The sequence below is a fragment of the Gekko japonicus genome, unplaced genomic scaffold, assembly GCF_001447785.1.
Source record: "Gekko japonicus isolate JY-2015 unplaced genomic scaffold, Gekko_japonicus_V1.1 scaffold286, whole genome shotgun sequence".
In the NCBI taxonomy this organism is placed as follows: Eukaryota; Metazoa; Chordata; class Lepidosauria; order Squamata; family Gekkonidae; genus Gekko; species Gekko japonicus.
The window spans coordinates 483129-505044 of NW_015172559.1; positions in this window are offsets into that span (position 1 = coordinate 483129).

The following is a 21916-nucleotide window of genomic DNA, read 5'->3' on the forward strand; positions in this document are numbered from 1 at the left end:
GGATAGTTCTGTGGGAGTTCCCATAAAGCAAAAATCTGGATAAAAGGGAAATGGAAAGCAAATTATTGTTAAAAACAAATGCCCCAAAGGCCGAGCCACACACAGCTCTTGTGATAGGGCTCCCATTCTCCAGCAGCCAGTATGGGTGGCAGCAAGTATACTTGCTGTCCCTTCATCTTGCTTGGAGTCTCTCATGAGCATTGCTTCCTGGCATCCTGGACAGTCACTGCTCACTCCATCTCCCTATCTATCTCCTTTCCACCATTTTATATGGTGGCTGCTTCCCCAAAGGGAATGAGCGGCCTCTTCTTTCCTGTCAGAGGGAAGGAAGGAAGAATGTGATAATGAGGCTGTCAAGCTCTCCCTCTGTCAAGGCCTGATTTTTTTGCTCACTGATGAAATGGGTCCCTGCCCCAGTCTATGAGTCAGTAGCTTTTCTGATTGGTTTCTGGATTCAAAGAACTTCTCTCTAGTATACAGCACGGCGTGCCCTTTCAAGAAATCTAACAAACTTGTTTAAAAGTGATTTTTCGAATACTACATTTGTGAAGGTTTAGAGTTTTAAAATCTCTGCTTCATGTTGAAATTTTTGTCGGTTCCTACATTTATGTGAGTATGCTGTTGCAAAGTCTACATATTTATCCCTGGCTATTTTTCCAAATTATAATTCAGGAATATCCCTATGGAGGGGCTGCTTCCTGTATTCCATCTTCTGCTAAACTTACCAGTCTTCAGCTAAATTTACCAATCTTCTGCTAAACTTACCAATCCGATACCAGGTAACTGCTGAGATCCTGCTCTGATTCCATAAAACATTCAGAACAGCAAACGCCTACGTTTAGGAGGCACAATCCGTCCAGGAGGCCAATTCTTACATCTGTTTCCACCAAGGCCTCAGGGCTGCTGCTGGGTGTTCCAGCTGCTGCCTCTGACCACTTTGCTCTTCCTGCAAGGGTAAGCCCTGGGACTACTAGACTGCCAATGTTCCAAGTGATGGAGCCTGCTGTGTGCTGGGCCAGAAATACTGTCTCTGTAGTCCCGGGGACAGTCAGATCTCTCTGGGCTACAGAGACCCCAGAGTTGGCTACCTGCCAGTGCCAGCCAGCTAATTCCCTCCTCATGTCTTTCTGCTGGAGGCTTTTATCCTCCTGACCATGCCCAGTTCCTAACTCCTTTAGTTTACTCTTGAGAAGGTCCCTTCTTCCCAAGGAGTCCTTTATACCAGAGCAGGCCTTTACTCCAGTGTAGTCTAGTGCTGGCTGACATTCCTATTGCCTGCTCCTTGGTTACCCTGCCTTGTCTTTCCTCGGTCTCTGAAGCTGCACTGCAGCCCTGTTAGGGCTCCACCTGTGCACCTTCATTCTCCCCCAGACTTCGGCTGCCATTGGGTGGGACACGTGTGTTCCCTTTGACTGCCTTCTGTTTAAACTGCATTGTGACTGTGAATTTTATGGTGATGTTTGCTATTTTTAAATTGTTGTTTTAACGTTTTGTTGTTTCAATGTCTGTTGTACATTGCCTGAGCCCTGTTTAGGGAATGGGTGGTATAAAAATTGAATTAAATAAATAAGTAAATAAATAAATGTAAGAAGAATGTGGGAATGGTGTTACTTGATTTACCTTCTTTACAGCCATTCCCCATGCCCTACTACATTTTGCTCAACGGGCTTCCGTGACTCTGAACATCAGCTTTTCAGAGGTCTCAGGAAGCTTTTGAGAGAAGGATGAGATGGGAAAGGTCCATGGCTGCTTTCCACTCACAGTTCATTGAATCCAGTTGATTTTTTAGAAATTCTATCATTGTTAATGTTGACCAAATTTTAAAAGTGCATCTATTTTAATTGAATATAGGGTTGGATCCAATTACTTTGTTCCAAAAAGTGAGGAATCCTCTTTTGATGGAAAAATTCTTCCATCATTGGAGAAAGGCTTCCTACTTCATAAAAGAGAGTCATTGAATTTAACTCATGGAAACCATTTCACGATAAAAAAGAACCCCCCCACACACACATTTCAAACTCTACACTACTAACTTCAAAGCTATATATTTCATGGAGCTAGGAGTAGACTTCCTTCAGCATAACACAAATGAGTGACAAGGGAGAGTAGGCAAATTGTTCCCTGAAATATTCTGTCCCAGTAGCCACAGGATACTTGCAATATTTATTCAGATCTCAGAGTGAGACTGAAAGCAATCTATGCCTAATGTGTGGGAAAGTATCAGCATGCTGTTTATCTTCTGCTAGAAGAACAATATCCTGCCCTGCTCTTGGATTGGATGTAGGAACTCTGTGTGGCCACATGCATTGCTCAATGTGGGTCTTGAATAATTTGGCTCACAATGATACGTTTCAGAACTTCTGCATTAGAAAAGCCAGGCTGAACCAGAAGGAAGAGTAGACAAACAATGTGAACTGAACTTTGAGGCAAGGATGTGTACAAAAGAATTGATTTAACAAAACTACATATTTGTGAAAACAGAATCTTTCTTCAGATGGCAATCAGAATCTTTTGGTTTACAATAATTTAATATCTAAATATATCATTAGTCTTGCTGAAACTAAAATGGTGTGAAAAGGAAGAGGAGCTCTCTGGAGAGAACTTACTCCAGTTAATAATAACCAGCAGCTGTAAAATTGGTAGAAAGATTTGTAGGTAATTAGCTAAGAGGATGATAAGACCATATGCCCAGGCATTATGTGTTGAGGTTCTTTTGTTCAGAAAATTGCTACACAATATGCTCCCCCCCCAATTAATTTGTATTACCCTTTGATTTATGCCGTGTGTTCTATACTAAACTAAAATCTAATTTGTAAATTAATGTAAATATATCAACACATTTTGGTTATTTTGGGCAGTGTTTTCATTTCCAGATGGAATACTTGGTGAGAGACTAGTTTTGAATTTGATTGTAGGCAGTAGAAGACTTGCTTATGTGTCATTTTGAATTTGTTTCTGGCCTCTCAGTAATTCATTATTGGACTAAAATTGTAAATTGAAATACTTGTTTTAGGAGCGACCATCCATATAGCCATTTAGACAGTTTCAGTTTCATGTCTTTGAAGTACTTTAACTGAATTATATCTTAAGTACAAGTAAGCCATAGCTAACTTTGCATTCCTTAGAAGTGCATGTATACACAAACAAAACAACCCCAGCAATGTTAGAATAGTGGGTTAGATCCAGCAGATCCCTCTGTGAACAGAATGTTTTCCCTCCCCCACTAATTCCTTGCTCCCATAGCAGATCTATGACTCCTTGAGCAAGCTGTCTCTGGTGGTCTTCGGGGGTCTTCAGGTAGCAGGTGATGCAAGTTCACCTGAAACCATGGAGAGCTGCTACCAGTGTGAGTAAATAATACTGACCTTTCCACTGGTCTGATTCAGTCTACGACAGCTTCATGTCAGTGTTCCCCTGCCTACAAGGAGCTGCATTTTGGGGGTATCTTGGACTACAGCAGGAGGTAGGCTACAGGAATGTCAAGCTCTACTGAGTAAAATCCCTTCCATCCATGAAAATGTTGAGTGGATCAGAGCCAGTGTGGCCAAGTCTGCAACAGTCCAGATTTTGAACATAGATGGGTCAATGTACTATATGCAGTTCTGGCTTCTTGTATGTAGCATAATGCCACTCACCATTTTGGAAAATGCAAAAAAAAATAATGAATCTTTAAAGATCAGTGGGCACGTGCAGAGATGCCACACTTTTTGTTTGAGGCTCCAAGCTGGAACTGGCAGGAGTGCAAAAAAGGACATACAGGTTTCATTCCATGCCTGCCCCACAGGCTAAAGGTGAATGGTGTAGGCAGGCTGGCTTTCAAGGCAGTCATAGATGGCTGCTGATTGGTCTTCAGCTGCCCATTTTAAATGTCACATCTTTGTCCTGCTGCCTGGAGGCAAGAGTGAGAGAACAGAGGCACTGGAACTGTGTAGGAGGAGTTGAATGATTCTGAAATAAGTGAGAAAAATTGGGGGTTGGCTTGCATTGCTTGAAGGCTGAAGAGGCAGAGATGACGGTGAATGAAATGAAATCATGGTTATTCCTCCCATTGCACAAAATGGGGGAGGGGTCTCTTACAATGAATTGGGAGGGATAAGAAGGAATGGCTCTGGGAAGATATGAGGAGGAATCTGCAGAAAGTACTTCTGTGGGGTATTGACAGAAATGTAATTGGGGGGTAGATGTTTCCAGAAGCTCACAAGCAGGGAATGAAGGTGAGAGCCTCTCATGTTTCTCCCTGGCATCTCCATTAATCTATTCAATCCTTTTTCAAAGCTGTCTGAGTCAGGGCCATCAGCAGCACATCATATGGCAGTGAATTGCACTGCGTGACAAATTGCCATGTTCAGCATTTCTTTGTGGGTGTGCCTGAATTAGTTTTTCTGGTTTGTTTGTGCAACCATTGTACACTCAGGAGAGGAAGAAAGGAGTGTGGCCTTCCAAGAACAAGCCAGGAGTGGTATATTTTTGGAGTGAGAAATTATTTTAGGACTTTGGACCACACACTGCATTTCTGAGTTGTGGCTTTGGGCAAGTCACTTGTCTCCATCAGCATTCTGTTTTTAATGAAGCAAACCAAATCAGTAGAAGCTCAAAAAATAGGCTGTGAAGGTCAAAGCTTATCCTGATTATTTGCAACATCTGGTATTCAGAAGTATACTGCTTCTGAACAAGCTTCCATCTAACTGTCATGCTTGATAAGAGGCAATTCTCTTGGAAGAGCTTAGAAGATAGGAGGAGCTGTGAATAGATGGAACTTTACTAATGTATAGGGGGCGTCACTTGGCATGTTGGGTGGGACTTGGTATACCCCCACTTTTGGAGACCCCCCCCCTCTCTCTCTCACACACACACTCTCTCTCTTTTTTAATTACTTAAAAGAGTTTTAATCCATCTCTCCTGTGGCTCAGGGCAGGTAATAACAAATAAAACCATGTCTAGAAGGCAGGCAAGTGAAACCTTTCTTTGTGCCTATTAGGCATTTATAAATTGGTCGAGCACTGTGATCTAACTGTATTTTTATGAGAGGCATGTGTTCGTTTGTTGAAAGTCTGTGGACCTAGATGCAAATGCAATGTTGTATTCCTAGTGGAGAGTTCAACAGAGCTCAGGCACCAGCTGGCAAATGCTGCTTGAGAGATGGTGAGGAAAGTAGCTGTGGGGATTCCAAACAAGTCCAGAGGGTCAAATGCGAGCAATAGAAGCGCTCTGTCCCATGTCTGCCTTTACTGTTTAAATTAACTGTTTTAGACTTGAGGGGATAAGTATTAGTCCTTGAAGTAAACCGTTGCTGACAAAATCAGCATTTTGTTGCCGAGCCAGTCTGCACACACTTAGCGTCTGGGAGAGTGTATTGAGAAGGTTTCATCCTCTGAACCTTGTGTCAAAGCAATGAACAGGAAGAAACAGTTCTTCTGGGCATAATTGACAGAAGCTGCCATGAAAATTATTCATATTGATTTAATTTTATCTGGTTGAGGATCCACTGTGGGGTCATTGCCTCTGTCCCTTCTTCTATCCATCTGTGATGAGAGCAAATCAGAGCATTGCCACATGTGGTACTTAGGATACTCTGATTAATAATTTACATGTTTAGGCTTGATCAGGATGCCAATAAAAGCCTCTGTCCATCATGAGCACAAACCCAGTTTGTTCTTGTATGGACAGTGTCCTTCCTGTCTTCACCCCCAACCCAACTCCTCATGTCCTCAGCATATAGATTAAAATTTCCTAGTTTAGGAAGTCTTGACAAGCTCCAGTTTGTTGTGATTTGGTTTAATCCCAGTTTAAAAGTCCGGGGGAGGGGGGAGTTCAGGATGCTCAGGTTCCTGCATTGAGACATCATGGAAAATGAGTCAAGGTTTCCCAAACCAAGAGGTCATCCATTGCGGTTTGCACTTGACAGAAGGAGGAAGGAAGACAGGAGTATACAAGAGCAAGCTGCATCCATGGCTGCCACAGATAAACAGTGTATGGTTATCAACCTACAGGCAGGACCTGGATATCTCCTAGGGCGATTTCTCTCTAGTGCTGCCTCGCAGCGCAGCTGCCGTTTGCTTCGACACAAACATGTAAATTTCACACCCGAGGCTGCGGGGCTGCATTTTGACTCGCAGCTTCGCCCGATTTCCTCCGCAGTTTCGTGATCCTGGTTTTTGAGGATCACAAAACTGCGAAGGAAATCGGGCGAAGCCGCGGGTCAAATGCAGCCCCGCAGCTTCGGGTGTGAAATGTACATGTTTGTGTCGAGGCAAACGGCTGCTGCGCTGCGAGGCAGCTCTAGTGAGAAATTACAACTGCAGGCAACAGGGATCAGTTTTCCTAGAGAAAAATCACTGCTTTAGAAAGTGGACTCTTTGGCATCACATCAACATTGTACTTCCTCCCCAACCTCTGCCCTCCTTGGGTACCAGCCACAAATCTCTACACATGTCCCAAACTGGAGCTAGCAACCCTAAAACAGAAGTTTGTTGTGATGTCTGGATGCAGACCATTGGGGCATATTTCTTCAGGAGCCTCTATTTCCTTTCTGTCTATAACATCTAGAACTGCTCTACAAGAAGAAACATCTTTGTTGAAACTGATGCATTTATCTGTATGTAAACAGAAACATGTAGCAACCCTAAATGAAGGTACTTTGGTAAGTGAACATATTCAAATTACACTAGGCATACAAATGCCTACACAAAAGTGCATTAGGAATTTTATAAAGTAAGTGACAAGAAATATAAGGAAACTATGCATTTATTTCAGTTTTGTGGTGGGGGTTGTATTTTATGGCTTACAGCTTTTCCCACTACTTAGCAACTGAATAATGGAGTAAATTTTGGCAAAATCATTGGGAATTATTTTCAAGTAAAGACGTTTAAGATCAGTGAACCAACTCTTAATAAGGGAAGAAGTTTCTTTCTTCAAGAATCTCACATTTCCTGAAAATTGTCAAATCCCCTAGGGATTTAAGGAAAACTCTATAAGAAGGCATACAAAACTGAACACAAATCATGTTTGATTGTAGGATCACCCTTCAGGTGACTATGCTCCCTTTTTAAAAAACAAAATCTGTCCCTTGAGGCAACACAATCTAAATTTATCAGATCCATATTTGGGGTCCCACAGTGTGTTCCCAATGCCCTTCTTAGATTAGTGTCAGTGTTACCTTTTGAAGCACAAGGTTGGTACCAAGCAATAAGCTCTTGGCTCAAATAAAAGTTGAACCCTTCTGGATTAATTTCCTTAATTATTTCAGATAATTTCTGCTCACGCTGGGGGAGAGCTATTGAGGAGAAATTACATTTCTATGGGTTTACGCCCCCAGCCCTATGCCATCTTGGATTTATGGGAAACAAAGATATAATTAAACAACAAATCTGAAATATAGCCCTTCAAGTAGACAGAGGTAGGGAACCATGGTGGAAACCTTGTTTCATCTTCAGTGTTCTGTGAAGTCCCCCAGTGGGACTGCCTTCGAGTAAGTCTGCCATGGAAAGATCCATTTCCAAGCTAAAACGTCATCTAGAGGGTGCTCCTCCTCCCTCCCACCATTGTGAGCTGTTCTTTTCCCACCCAAAGACAGTCACATGGTCTAAGGGAGGGGGCACCCACTCACCTCAGTTCCTTTCTTGCTGCCGATGAGAAAGGTTCCTTCTTCCAATGCTGCTCCTCTTGTAAGAAAAATCAAGATAAAACAAAGTTTATCCACCTTCTTTGTGGTATCTGTTTGTCTTGGTCAAGCCACATGCTCCTTTGACTTGTGCTGCCCTCCCCTGGGGCTCTGGGCTGCCTTGGCTCCCAACCTCGTTCCCATCGGGCATTACTTCCTTGGCTCTTTGATCCAAGATGGCCCAAAAGGCTCTCTTCAAAAAGTGTTCCAAACATGGTACCAAAATGCCACACTCAGATGAGCATAGCCTTTGTCTCCTTTGCTTAGGAAGGAACATAATGTGGGGACGTGTCACATATGCCAGCAGTTTACCCCTAAAGCATGAAGTGATAGGACTTTTTGCTTAAAAGCAGCCCTTTGGGGAATGTCCTCCTCTGATTAGCCTTTACACACACAACCCCACTGACTACCTCCAGATCCATGGTAGCTTCATTTCCCTTGGTTCTGTCGGCCACTCATTCTGAACTGGCTTGACACTGATCTTTGTTCCTAGCTCCTTCGATTCATAGAAGTGTCTCAGAACCACCAGCCAAGAAGAGTCAATCTCAGTCTAAGCACAGGGATAGGCCTAAGTCAAGCACAATTACTTTCTACATCCACGGCTGCTAAACCTGCTGAGCACCCTGCTCTACCTGGGACTCCTTTGGTTCACTCCTCACCAGTTCATTCTGTTATGGATGTTCCTAGCCTGAGACCGACCTACACAGATCCACTGGATTTGAGAGCTTGGCACCAACCCTATCATCTTTTTCCATGGCAGTCATACCCATGCTACATATCCCCTGCCTACCTGCAGGACAGTCCCAGTTGTCCTCTGCCTCCACATCTTGATCACGACCTCTATCAGTCTCAGTGCCGAAGTCACCCTTTGGCATCTGTCAGTTCCTCTGAGACCCCGTACAGCTGTTCCTCCTCTGGATTCTGATGAGGGAGACAAGGATGGTGGGCAGGATTCTGACAATAATTCCAAGATCCCATTGCATCCATAACTCAATGAACAGGTTGGGGACCCTGCACCTGTTTCACCCAACAAAAACCTATGGTTATATGCTGAGCAGATGTCCAGAATGGCTCAAGCCCTGGAGATAGACATCACTACCACAGAACAAAAGCCCAATGACAAAATCCTCAGCCTGTTATATTCCGATACACCTACTTCTACTAATAAGTTTTTATGGTTAACAAAGTTTAAGATGGTTACTTCTGTGTTACAATTATTAAAGCATTATGCCTGGTTTGCAGTTATCAATCTCCAAGATGCTTACTTTCATGTGGCAATCCATGAGGTTTTTAGACCATCTCCCTTTTAAATTCAGGGGAATTGTTTACCAGTATTGTGTTCTACCCCTTGGGTTAGCTACTTTCCTGCCCCCCCGGGTATTCACAAAGTGCATGGCCCCTGTTGTTGCCTTCCTCCAGCTAAAGGGGTATACTGTATTACTATACTTAGATGACTGGTTACTAGTAGCTGAATCCAGAGAGTTGATGAAGAAGAAGAGATTGGATTTATACTCTGCCCTTCACTACCTGAAGGAGACTCAGAGCAGCTTACAATCTCCTCCCCCTTCCCCACACCTGACACCCTGTGAGGTAGGTGGGGCTGAGAGAGCTCTTTTGAGAACTGCTCTTTCGAGAACAGCTCCAAAAGAACTTGTGACTGACCCAAGGTCATGCCAGCAACTGCATGTGGAGGAGTGGGGACTCAAACCCAGTTCTCCCAGATTAGAGTCCATGATCTTAACCACTACACCATACTGGCTCTCATCTGGTAGATATTGGCTGATAATATAAGCTTGACAATCAAGACTTGCTGAGACCTAGGCCTTGCAGTTAATTGGGAAAAAAAATCTAAATTGGAACCCACTCAAACAGTTCAGTTTATCGGGGTCTCATTAGATTCCCTGTCTGCCAAGACCTATCTCTCACTCGTCAGAGGTGCAGCTATAAAAGCCTTGATTAGTCATGCCGTTTTCAGGGTGCGTTGCTAATCCAGAAGCTGTTGGGTTTAATGATGGTGACCACTGCTGTCTTGCCAATAGCCAGGTTATTCATGCAAGTTGCAACCTCTGCAATTGTGGTTCATTGCCAGGTTCAAATCTGACCAGCACTCTCCTCACCATCAGTTTTCTATATTTAGACAGGTTAGTAGGGCACAGTTTTGACGGTCATGAGTTGAGAACCTTTTTTTCTGGGTTCCTGTTTGGAGTCAAATGGCAAGAAGTAACTATTACCATTGATGCCTCCTTGAAGGGATGGGGGGGCATTGTGGAGACCTCCGTGTACAGGGAAAGTGGCTTTCCCAAACCATTTAGGGTGTGTGTTAATCTTTTTCCGCAGCAGGGCTGCTTGGAGGCAGCCCCAACAGTTACAGGTAAGAGCAACTCTGTTTTCCAGTGTTAGTGTTCTCTACATACTAAAGAAACCTCACCTTGACCCATTTTAATGCTTTACCATCATCTCTTTTGGAAGACAGATATGCACCTATCCCTTACCCTCAATGCATTTGCCCCTGCCAAATGGACACAGTTGAAACAGTTGATCATGTATTATTGTATTGCCCTCTGTATAGGGACTTGATACATAAACTTAGTCCTTATCACACCTGATTAATTTTATATTTCCCTCCTCAGACTGCATTAATGAGACCATCTTTAAGGTGACCAACTTTTGCACATGGTCATGTTTAGCAAGGAAGATTGGTTGGTTAAGTCTTTTTATTAAGTATGTCTGCACCATTGAAATCAGCCTATTATGTGTCTGAAATTTTATGGTATATAGATGTGCTGATAACTGTCTGTGTAACAATCTTGGCTGATCTATGATTGCAACAAATAAAATTAAGGTTAATGTTAAAAAATGTCAACCCTCGCCAATACTTTGCACATTATAAATGTTTGAACATTGTTTTTTTTTTGGTTGGTTGTTTTTTTTTTGTTGGTTGGCTTTTCCTACGCTACATTGCTGGGCTTCATGTGACGTGGCTTCCTATAAGATAACTTGTAAATTTTAAGTTATTGTGGTTTTATATTGGTCTTATTAAATAGTTAGCATGGATGCTAGTGGGGGAGTACATTTATTACAGTAATGAGTGCATAATTACGGATGGGAAGGTAGCTATTGCTGTAAGAGCACCAGATGTGCAGAGCAACTTTCATGTTCTCAAACTTTTCAAGAGAGATTCTTAGACCAGTATTACTAATGGTATATGGATAATATGAACACCCTTAATTTAGAGACACCGAAGTGAGGCAATAAAGAAATGACAACTTGAGCACAAATAGGCACTTTGCAGCGAACCCTTGATTAAGGTTCCAAGAAGTTCTACATTTATTCCAGTAAAGCTCCCTATCCTGGCTGTTTCTTCGGCTCAGCAATTGCATGGGTGGCTGTGGCTACTCCCTCATAACGAACCCTCTCTCTGCTGTACTGGCAAATGACTGCTTTTCCTGGTCTGTTCTTAGTAGAACATACAGAATCCCAAATATTTGTTCTTAAGATTAAATGCATAATTTTCTCGTGTCAGGGTGATTTGTTGTTCAAGTTAAAAATGGTTTTACCCCTTTGGCCTTATATTGGGGAATACTTAATATGGCAGATGTAAACATCACTGGAATGCAGCCCATAGTCTGAAAGCTTGCCTGGCATTAAATAATACTAAAAGACTTGAGAAAGCGCCATTGTCAGAGTATATTCTTGCTTAGAATGTTGTGCAGATTTCCTCCACCCCCAAATTGGAGATAGCTGGCATTAAACTCCACTCCACAGTCGCTGGTTGTGATCATTTGATTTTCCCCATCCATCATCTTACTCTGATAACAATGTTCAAACACTTTGAGCTGAGAGCTGACCCTATGTTTTGTGGCTAGGAAGTGGTTTCTCATTTTTTTCTGATCTGAACACGGAGTGCCAGTGCAGTCATTTTGCATGGAAGAGCTCGGAAGACAGAGCCTCTGGTTCTCTGACTACTTTGCACTCAGTTCATCACAGTACCGCCTTGAATTTGCAGTAGTGACAGAATGTTTCATTGTGCTTTTGAGTGTACATTAGAGTGGAGCATGACAGTGCTTATGCATTAATCTGATACACTGTTGAACAGTATGCATTTCTAAGGAATGCCAGTGATACTACTTCAAGACTCCGCTCTGAGACTCCAATCTCTTCTTCTTCAGAAACAGACCACCACCACCACCCTGGTAAATGTGCATCATTTTGAGAAAAAGCAAACCTTTTAATATGGAGGAAAAGTGTGATAAACTGCTTTCACAGTTGTCATTAAACAAGGGTGGGGGTGCTGTAAGACAGCTCATCCTTGGTCATTTAACCTCTTACTGAGAGAGTTGCCCACTTTCCCTTTCTAGGAGCAACAACTCACGTTCCATGTTCCCTTTTTGGTCTGTGCACACTTCCTGACCACCAGCATCGCCTCTCAAAGGTCCCAAGGTGGTTGCTGAGATGGGATAATACATCTCCTTCTGTTAGTTCCTTGCCCTGGTGATCCAACCCTGTGTTCCTTCCCAGCCCTAATAATCCTCCAGCAGGATATGGAGAAAGCCACTTTATCCCTGCCTTTTAAGTATCTTGGGAACTTAACATAACCACACCCTGGCTTCTCTGGATTTCTGGGCATCTGAGAAAATGGGAATGCTCAGTTCATTGCAGGGCTGGAGATGACCCATGGCCAGCCCCCCCACATAGCCAGCAGAAGGGAGGCTTTGAAGTTATGGCCATGTTTTACAGTGCTATCTCTTTCCTCCCTTGCCGTAGGCTTTTAGAAATGAAAGCCTCTTTCCAGTTACAGACAGCAATGTTGCTTGTGTTTGGAAAACTGCAAGAGTGCTTGTTTTGTAACATCTTTAAGTCTTATAGGGCTTTTATTTTTATTTTATTTTACTAAGATTAACATAATCAGTGTAGCTATTAAGAGACAAACAATGTTTTCTGGAAAACATGTCTCTAAATAAGGTAGAAAAGCCAGGCAAAAAGCTTTTTCTTTCACTTTGAAGGTGTCTTTATTATGTTATTACCTTATTAAACATGAATGGGAATACATGTTTAGATAAAAGGACTAGCAGTACAAAAGAGAAAAATGCCAAAACTTCAGCTACAACAAGTCACTTCAGTTTGAAGAACTTCAAAGTGTTTATGCCGTTTGCAAAAGTACCTGACCTGGCACCATGCTTCTCTTGTTTTTATACAACAGGGGTTAATAATAAAGAACAACATCTTTGCTGCAGTATTCATCTTAAATGTGTCCATTGTCTACTTTATTCATAGTGTACTGGCAGTGGCAAGACTAGTGATCTAGGTTCTGCCAAGCTTTTTGTATTATATGATCCAGAAGTTATGTGTCTTTCCTTGCACATATGTTCAGGTGGGTAGCCATGTTGGTCTGAAGCAGCAGAACAAGGTTTGAGTCCAGTGGCACCTTTAAGACCAACAAAATTTTATTCAAGGTATAAACTCTTGTGTGCTGCATCTGAAAAAGTGTGCTTGCACATGAAAGCTTATGTCTTGAATAAAACGTTATTGGTCTTAAAGGTACCATTGGACTCAGACTTTATTCTTGCACATATGTGCATTCCTTGCATACATGTGTAAAAATCACAGGAGGGTTGCTACAAATTGCATCTATCCTTTTAGTGAGGATCTGGATTCTTATGGCGCATAGAAATGTGATTTACATTAATTCAGTCAAGTGTTCAGCAAGTACAAGCAATTTAATATGCTTTTGCTTCCTTTCCCTCTGCTGGGGGTTAGGTCTTGGACTGCAGCTACACTTCAATACTCAATAAACAACTATAATGAAACTTTCTTTTATCATCTCTGCCCATTGAAGGGAATGTGCTTTTATAATGGGATGCAGATCATGGATTTTTGGATGACACTCAGTCCTCCAAGAGCATGTTTTTAGCAAGTTGTGTGCAATTATTGGAAGTAGTAATTGCCCCACAAGAAACAGAAGCAGGTTTAGGGTAGAATTAAGAAATATTGTTGTAAGCATTCCTATTTAAATCCTTTTCTCTTTGAAATACTGCAGTACCTTTACAACGTGAATTCAGTCAGCTAATTCTGTGAGCAAGAGAGCCCCAGCAACAAAGCATTACAAGAACAAGGTGTCCATAAAAAAGAAAAGGCCTAGTGAGTTAAGCATCTGTGCAAGTTTATCAACAGGTGAGAAAGGGCACTTGGGCAGTACTCTGTCAATACATTAATACAGGAGAAATACAGGGCATGGGGGGGAGCTCATCCAGTATGTATGCTGAAGACCTGTTGAACTGCTAATGGTATCATGTAAAGGTTAAACATGTGCACACTGCTAATTTCTGTCTGTTTCATAGCTAAATGCAAAGTTGTAAAATTGGATGATTTAATGGTTTGCTTACTGCACTTCCATTTGTTACATCTATTTTATGTTTGCATTTCTTTTTTTCTGTTTGTGGCATTAGATTATTCAAATTCTTGACTTGAATATGAATTTTGACTATATAATCTTTTCGAGGCTTCAGTACTGTTGGAACTTTGCTTTTACACCTGTTGTCATCAATTAATATCCAAGCAGTGCATACATACTGTTTATAAACTTGCATCACTTATTAAGTCTCAATGTTTTCATCGTATTTTTTCTGCAGAATATGAAACAGCTTGTATTTGTTTACCTGACACCTTTCCTAGAAAAAAAGGATTTTAGTGTAATCTTTATTCTCATAAATTTATATATGTTTCTGTTAGGGTTGGTCAATCCTCTCCCCATTTGATTCATAACTGGCCTTGACAATGTGAGCTGTTTTCAGCCCTCTAATTGTAAACTTAGCTCAGTTTATTCTGAGCCCATGATAAACCAAGTCAGACTCTACTGGGCTCATGGTATCCTCACTGTGATCTCATCCCCCGTTAATGTGGTGGTAGATACTGCTGCTTTAATAGTGAGGGGAAGGAAGAGAGGGAGGTTCCTGAAAAGCTGCTACAGCAAGGACAAGGACCAGAGTAACCTGGAGGGGTTGCTTATGAAGTAATAGCTATGCACTGATGGTGGAAGAGAGATGACTGGTGTATGTTTAGGGATTTGATTCCTAAAACGATTACTCCTGACATGTGCATCCTATGGTTAAAGGAGATCTTTTGTCTGCGTCGGAGATGGGTTCACTCAGTGTGCTGGGGAAATACACACACACACGTACATAACTTTATTATAAATTTTACTGATACAAAGGATATGTCGGTTACAGATTACAGTATTAGTCTTCCTTCTCCAGTGCACACCCTGGAAAGGTGAAGCCAGCTACCCTCAGGGCACAGCTGCTGCTCCAAAACATCTGTCAAGCTAAACTGCAAGGATGGGCTTACAAAATCGGGGGAGAGCTTAGTAGGTGATCCTAAGGAGCTGCCATAGCTGGCAGCAAAGTAATACAGGCTGGAGAGTGGGGGAGAGAATTCCTGGATGTCACTGCGAAACCTGGGGAAACTTGGTGATGTCGTCTAACAAACCTAACTGAGACAAAACACAAGACAACATTCTAACCTGGAATGAAGCCTTTCAAACCTGCACCTTGGAGCTCAGTACAAAAATAGACAGAACTCTCAAAGGGGAGCATAGAAAAGAATGGAAAACTCTATTAACCTTCATTTCCATCCCATGGGGGTAAGGACATAGGAGAGAAGAGGAAACCAAATGCAGACCTATGCAAACACAACAAGTAGCTCATTCACACAGTGGTCAAAAGAGAGGGTAGAAAGCTAAAGAGAAATCCCAGGTACTACTCGGGGCTTGCAAAAATAATGTATGTTCCCCCTCTTTTTCTTTCTGCACACTCTTACCCCTCACAAGAAGAATTCGACTCACCACCCATTATTCCTGCACCAATCACTCTCTACAGATACTGCCTACCAGGACCATAGAGGATAAGGCAGAGGGGGATGGGGGATGTAGCATTAAAGTGAATTGCACCTGCATGCCAGGGCGCTCAACATGGCAAAGGCAATGATGGCCCTCGGAAGAATTCGACCCACCACCATTATTCCTGCACTAATCACTCTATACAGATACTGCCTACCCAGGACCATAGAGATAAGGCAGGGGGATGGGGGGGTGTAGCATTAAAGTGAATTGCGCCTGCATGCCAGGGCACTCAACATGGCAAAGGCAATGATGGCCCTCCTCTTAAAGGGGCCCAGCTCTTATTCCAAGTGATGTGTTTCCCATAGAGTTTGAAGTGAATCCTGCTTATTTCAAGGAGATTTGCTTCCCAATACATATTGCTCAGGAGTCAGGACTGCAGCCCAAATGTATTGCATATTTTCTTGGGTTTGGTAGAGCTTAAAAGTGAGCATGTTCTGTAGGGAATCAAAGGAGGTGGATTGAATGAGTTTGTTGATGATTTTTAAATCTGGATTTAAGAGCAAGGCTAAGAAAGTCTACTTAGAAGTAAGTCCAATTTTATTTAATGGGGCTTACTCCTAGGAAAGAGTTTTCTAGGGTTGTAGCCATTATGAGCCGATTTCAGTCCTCTTCACTGATATTTGGTTGGAGCCATCCTAGATCTCCTGACAAATTTTCAACCTGCTTGCAAAATTCCTTAAAATTTAACAGTTGGCTCTCACAAGCTAGTATGAGCTGTCTCCTGTACACCACTGGGTTCACCAGATGTGGCTAGGGAAGATACCAGTGTCCAGAGCTTCAGTGCTGGATGATAAAATAGAGTTGGAAATGGGATGGAATGAGTGGGACAACAAATCAGATTGGATGATAAGAGTATTGACCATGGTATCCTATTTCTCTCTTCTGTCTACTCATAATCTCTCTTCTGGCCAGTCAAGGTCCTCCTCACAAGCCCTTTTCTCTGTGGCCCCTTGTCTTCAGAAGTGAGGTGGGTGGCGAAAAGAGACAGGGCTTTTTCAGTGGGGACATTTTGCCTGGGGATTGCCCTGCTTGAGGCTTGCCTGGCATCTACTCTGTCATTTATGTGGCAGGCCAAAACATTTCTTTGTACTCGGGATTTTAACTAAATTGTTTTTACAGTCTGTTGCTGGCCTGAGGACCGTTCTGGGGATCATTCCGGCAGCTAAATGTTTTATGTTCTGGCTTTCTATATGGACCTTTATTGGCTGTTTGTTAATTTTAATGATTTCTTGTCTTGTTTTATTTTGTGAGCTGCCTCAGTTACATCTCTGAAGGCACAACATATACATGTTCTTAATAAAATAACCTTTCTCCTACAGAAATTTGCTATAACTGTCAGGTAGAATTAATTCCATTCTGTTATTCCACTTAGTGCCTTGCTGATGTTCCTAACTTTTGCCATCTCCTCCCTGTCATTTCAGCCATTCCACTCCTTTTCCCTGGTCAGTGCTTTCCTTCCCCCCCCCCCGCATCCCTCCTTCCCAATACCCAAAGATGCAATGCCCTTGAATTCCTGTATAGCTACTTAAGGGGGTAAGTGTGACTGACAATCATGTTTCTTTCAAATTTCACATTGCTGCTGCATCCATTCCAGACACCATTCAGTTTCAACGTAATCAAAGTAATAAGGCTTTAATAGCATTTAGTAACAATTGTGTAGTACCAGTGCTAGCTTCAATGTAACCCCAGTTTGCAAAGGATTGGGGCTGACACCACTGTGCAGCATCTTTGCATTCATAGAAGTCACATTGCTTAGTGGCAGAGCACATGCTTTGCATGCAAGAAGGTCCCAGTTTCAGTCCCTGGCATCTCCAGAGATTATGTTGCAGGTGGACTGTGGTCTTGCTTGGTAAAAGGCAATTTTCATATCAGAAGTTTACTGCTCACATTAAATACATGTGGAAGAAGAAGGACCTTTAACGTTACAATTTTGATTTTGTTGCTTTTTGGAGCATGAATGAGAACCTTAATGCGTCTCCTAAATTGAATGTTTTTTTTCTTCGTAGAGTTCTACATATACGGCCTTCATCCGTGAGAAATTTTGTCCAGACTCCACAGATGTCTAAACATGTTACTAATCTGTATGATTACTGCCCTTACATGCTAATTTAAGTGTAGTTTAAATTGTTTTGTAGTTTCTTTTTCAGAACTCTTGTGATTCATGTAATGTAGCAGTATAAAATTATTTACAGCAGCATATGCCACAAATATAAGTAATGTCAAAAAGATGCCAATCAGCACTTCCAAGTTAAATTTCCTGCTAAGGGAATACTTTGCACTTTAAAAGTAGGCATTCTTTATGCATAATGTCAATAAAGTCTACTGTATATTTGTAGTTTGAAGACTTTATTATTAGGAAGAAACAATCAATTAAAATCAAGCAATAAACCTTACTGTTGTTCCCTGAGGCCTATGATAATATTTTGCAAATAAGCAGATTTTTTGTTTTTAATCATCTCATTAAGGTATAATGATCTTCTTGCATTATCATATCAAAATACCCTCTTAATTGGTAGGAATGAAGTAAAAGACTCAACCAAGTCTTCTCCCAATATATTTACTCTTTATGGGAGTACAGCATGAAAAATGCTGCAAGACAATCTTATTGACTGTATCAAAAAGACAGACATCTAAGACACTGGTATCTTCCTTTTTCTTTTTTTGCTTTGATCATATCACATTTCCTTTACAATAATGACCAAAATTATCCAGTTATCATTGAGAAATCATGTCCCATAGTAGTGGTTTACCAGGTTTAATGTTCGCTGCAGTCTTAAAGTGGTGACCTGAAGGATGTCAAGTGGGGATTTTGGCTATCGGCTGTCTCCAAGCTTTGACTAAACAGCAGGGGACAGAACCAAGAGGGCTGGCTATTTTCTGCTCAACATAAGAGATGTCTATATAAGTACTTCCCTAACATTAATTAATCTTCTCTCATATTGGCCAGGTACAACCAGGCCTGTTATGTAGGCCAACCTCCAGATGTGGCCTAGAGCTCTCCTGGCATTACAGCTGATCTCCAGATGACAAAGATTAGTTCCCCTGAAGAAAATGACTGTTTTGGCAGGTTGATTTGGTGGCATTATATTCTGCTGAGTCCCCTCCCCAGGCTTCAACCCAAATATCTAGCAATTTCCCAGCCCAAAGTTGGCGACCCTAATATTGGAGGTTCCAGCTGCAACCGCAGACCTTCATGTTCCTGTCATTTCTCATGCAAACCAATTCACTGGAATTACCCTCCTCCCAATTATCTCTTGCCTTGTTTCAGTTAAACTTCAGTTTTTTTCATCCCCATCATGTACAGTATCATCTTCAGACACCGATTCAGGATGTTGAGTGTCACACCTTACAAGAAATGGGAGGAATATATCTGGGAATCAGTGTAGTGATGTCCCTGCATTCCATATCTCCATGTGATCTCTCCCTTAAGCTTCACATAATGGTGAACAGTACAGGAGACAGAATTGAGCTCCAAAGATTACCGGAGGGCAGAGGTCATTTCGGGGGGGAACGTGGGGGAATGCAGTTCCCCCGGGTGAGGTGCAGAGGGCGGGGCACATGACGAAGCCCCGCCCCCTGCTTCCGGCCACCCCGCTTCCAGCCCTCATTCAGCCAGGAGGAGGCAGGAGAAGAGGGAGGGTAAGTTGCTTCCTCCCCGCCTCTCCCCACCCCTGACTGCCTGGGGCCAGGGAGGGCCTTGGCGGGGCTTCCTTGCACTCCCGCTGGCCTTGCAGGTCCACCGCCGGGCCCCTGATGTCAGGGGGTGTGGCATATGCTAATGAGTGATGCTAATGAGTTCCCCTAGCTCTTTTTCTACAAAATGACCAGACTTTGTTGGTAACTTCCATGGAGAGGAACAATAGTCTCTTACGATTGCCTTCTGTGACCTACCTTTTAGGTAGTTCTTAACACCAAAACTTGACAAATTGAAGACTTATAGAAGACTTATAAAAGGTCTGAACAGGACACTTACTAACTTTGCAGAGATCAAACTCCCATCATTGCCATACAGCCTTTCTTTTGAGAAAAGCCTAATTACAAATACATCTATATATTGGGGGTGTGACCGGGGGGGAGACTTTGTTGCATTCAATGCAGGAGAGTCACACCACATTCCCAAAAAAGTTTGTGATCAAATTAATTGCACTGTTTAACAATGTAGGGTAACAATAAAAATCCTTACCTATTAGTGTTGAGTCTATTATAATGTTCTTTCCATCAGTGGAATAAGAATGAATCTGGAGGAGAGAAAATATTTTCTAACTCCTAGTCCTTTAGCTGCAGGCTGATAAATAGTGTGGTTTGGAATCAATTTCAACATTGATCTGAAAGATAATCCTCTTCACAGCCACCACATCCAGGGGTTTTCCCTGTCAGATGTGAAAACAAATGGCATTTTCTAAATTAAAAAAAAAAGGAAGCAAATAAGAATGCAGCAAAAGGCTCTGCCATTCTCTCCTGTTAAATGTGAGATGGTATTTCTGGGGATGCATCGTGTCAGGAAGTAAAGAGTCCAAGTGTACAGAAGAAAAGTATTTTCTATATGATCAAACAAGCAAAACCCTGCATTCCAAAACTTAAGACTCTATCACATTTATACTTGGGAATTTATTTCTTTAAAAAAATGCAATGTACGATATTTTAACTTGCTGTCCGCAGCACACTCAATCGATATGCTGGACTTCATGCTAGCTTGGTTGTATAGCGCGCCAAGGGAGAGAGGTTGCAGATATGCAGACTTAGCTGTTCTGCTTGGAAGCTTTTTACTCCATAAACGTTAAGGAGCAAATTAGGATTGTCTAGAATTGTCTCTTTGATTCGATGTAACCAATTGCTTTGTTTTTGCCAGTTGTGGAAAATGGAATATGTATTTCATTTTAGAGTGTGGCATGTATTATTCTTTTTAGCCATTGTACTATGGGGATACGTGATGGATGAGTGGAGTAATGCTCCAGGAGCATATATTCAAAAACAAAAGCACAGTTTTTGTGATGTTTTGCTATGAGTCTCATCACAGCTGCCTATCAAAGAAAGTACCAGGCTAAACAAATGCAAAGCCTCTGAAATGAAGCATAACCATGGCTCAAATTAGTGAGGAGTGACATTTGCAACTAAGCTTTTTACTACTCGCTTTTAAGAAAATGTCCTGGCTTACATGATTCTATTAGCTTTCATGCTGGTGCTGACTTACATTAATATTGCTGTTTTTATTGATTTCATTAGTCATATGAATTTTGGATTCCATTAGTGTTTTCACTGGTTTAATCAATACAAATTATTTTAGTGCTTCAAGCATGGATGTTGTTTCTTCATTTCTTAAAGCTCTTGTTGTAAACGTTTTGGATTTGGGGCTTTTAAAAGGAAATAATTGCTAAATATCCTAGTATTAAAATTTATTTTCTGTACTAGAGAGTGATATATTTATGATGATTGCAGAATAATTTCTCTATGAATTGCTTAGATATAGGTCTTAACCTCACCAGCTGGAAGAGAAAGAGGACTGCTTAGTTCTCCGTTCTGTCATCTGGCATAAAGGCCTGAGCATACAGAGAGAGCCTGTTCCTCTTACTGAGTAGGAGTAACTGGTGTACAGGGATCATGGCTGAACTCCTGCTTGATTAAAATCAATGCCATTTTGTCTAGCTGAGAACAAGATGGGTCTCTTCTGGTAGTTAGGCCCAAATTATGGAACACCTTCCTGATTTATGGTCACCTGGTTCCTTGTTTGTCATCTTGTAGGCACCATGAAAAGTCTACCCCATTTACCTGAGCCTTTGAAATCTAGGTTTGTTTTTGTGATCGAGTTCTGGCACTATAGTTATTATAACTCGTAATTTTTTATTACTGCTGCATGGTTTTATAGTGTGCTATATTCTTTCTTATTCTTGTAATGTGCCTTTGATGTCCCTTAGGGGAGAAAGGTGGCATCCATTTTTGTTTGAAATTTCACAAAGGAGATAAGTAGTTTAGCTTTTGGGGTCCACACAATGCAGATCAAATTGATTTTTGGTCAGGGAAGGTGATCTAGCAGTGCAATCTTGTATGCATTTACTTTGAAAATAGTTCTCCTTTGTTAAGTGTCCTGCATAACTGTGCACAACTTCAATTTTGTATAAATTCAATCTATAAATTATATTAGGAGGCTGACCATGCAATCCCATGCAGCTTTGTTCTAGTCTAAGGCCTTTGGTTTTGGAGTCATCTCATTCGTCATACCCTGGATTGGTGCACATCTATCTTAACTGTACATTCTGAGGGGAGGAGTACAGTAACATTTTCCTCAGTTCCGTTTTATGCTTTGGTTCAGAAAAAAAATAACCACACAACATTCTGGAAGTTACATTTGAGATGAGCCTGCC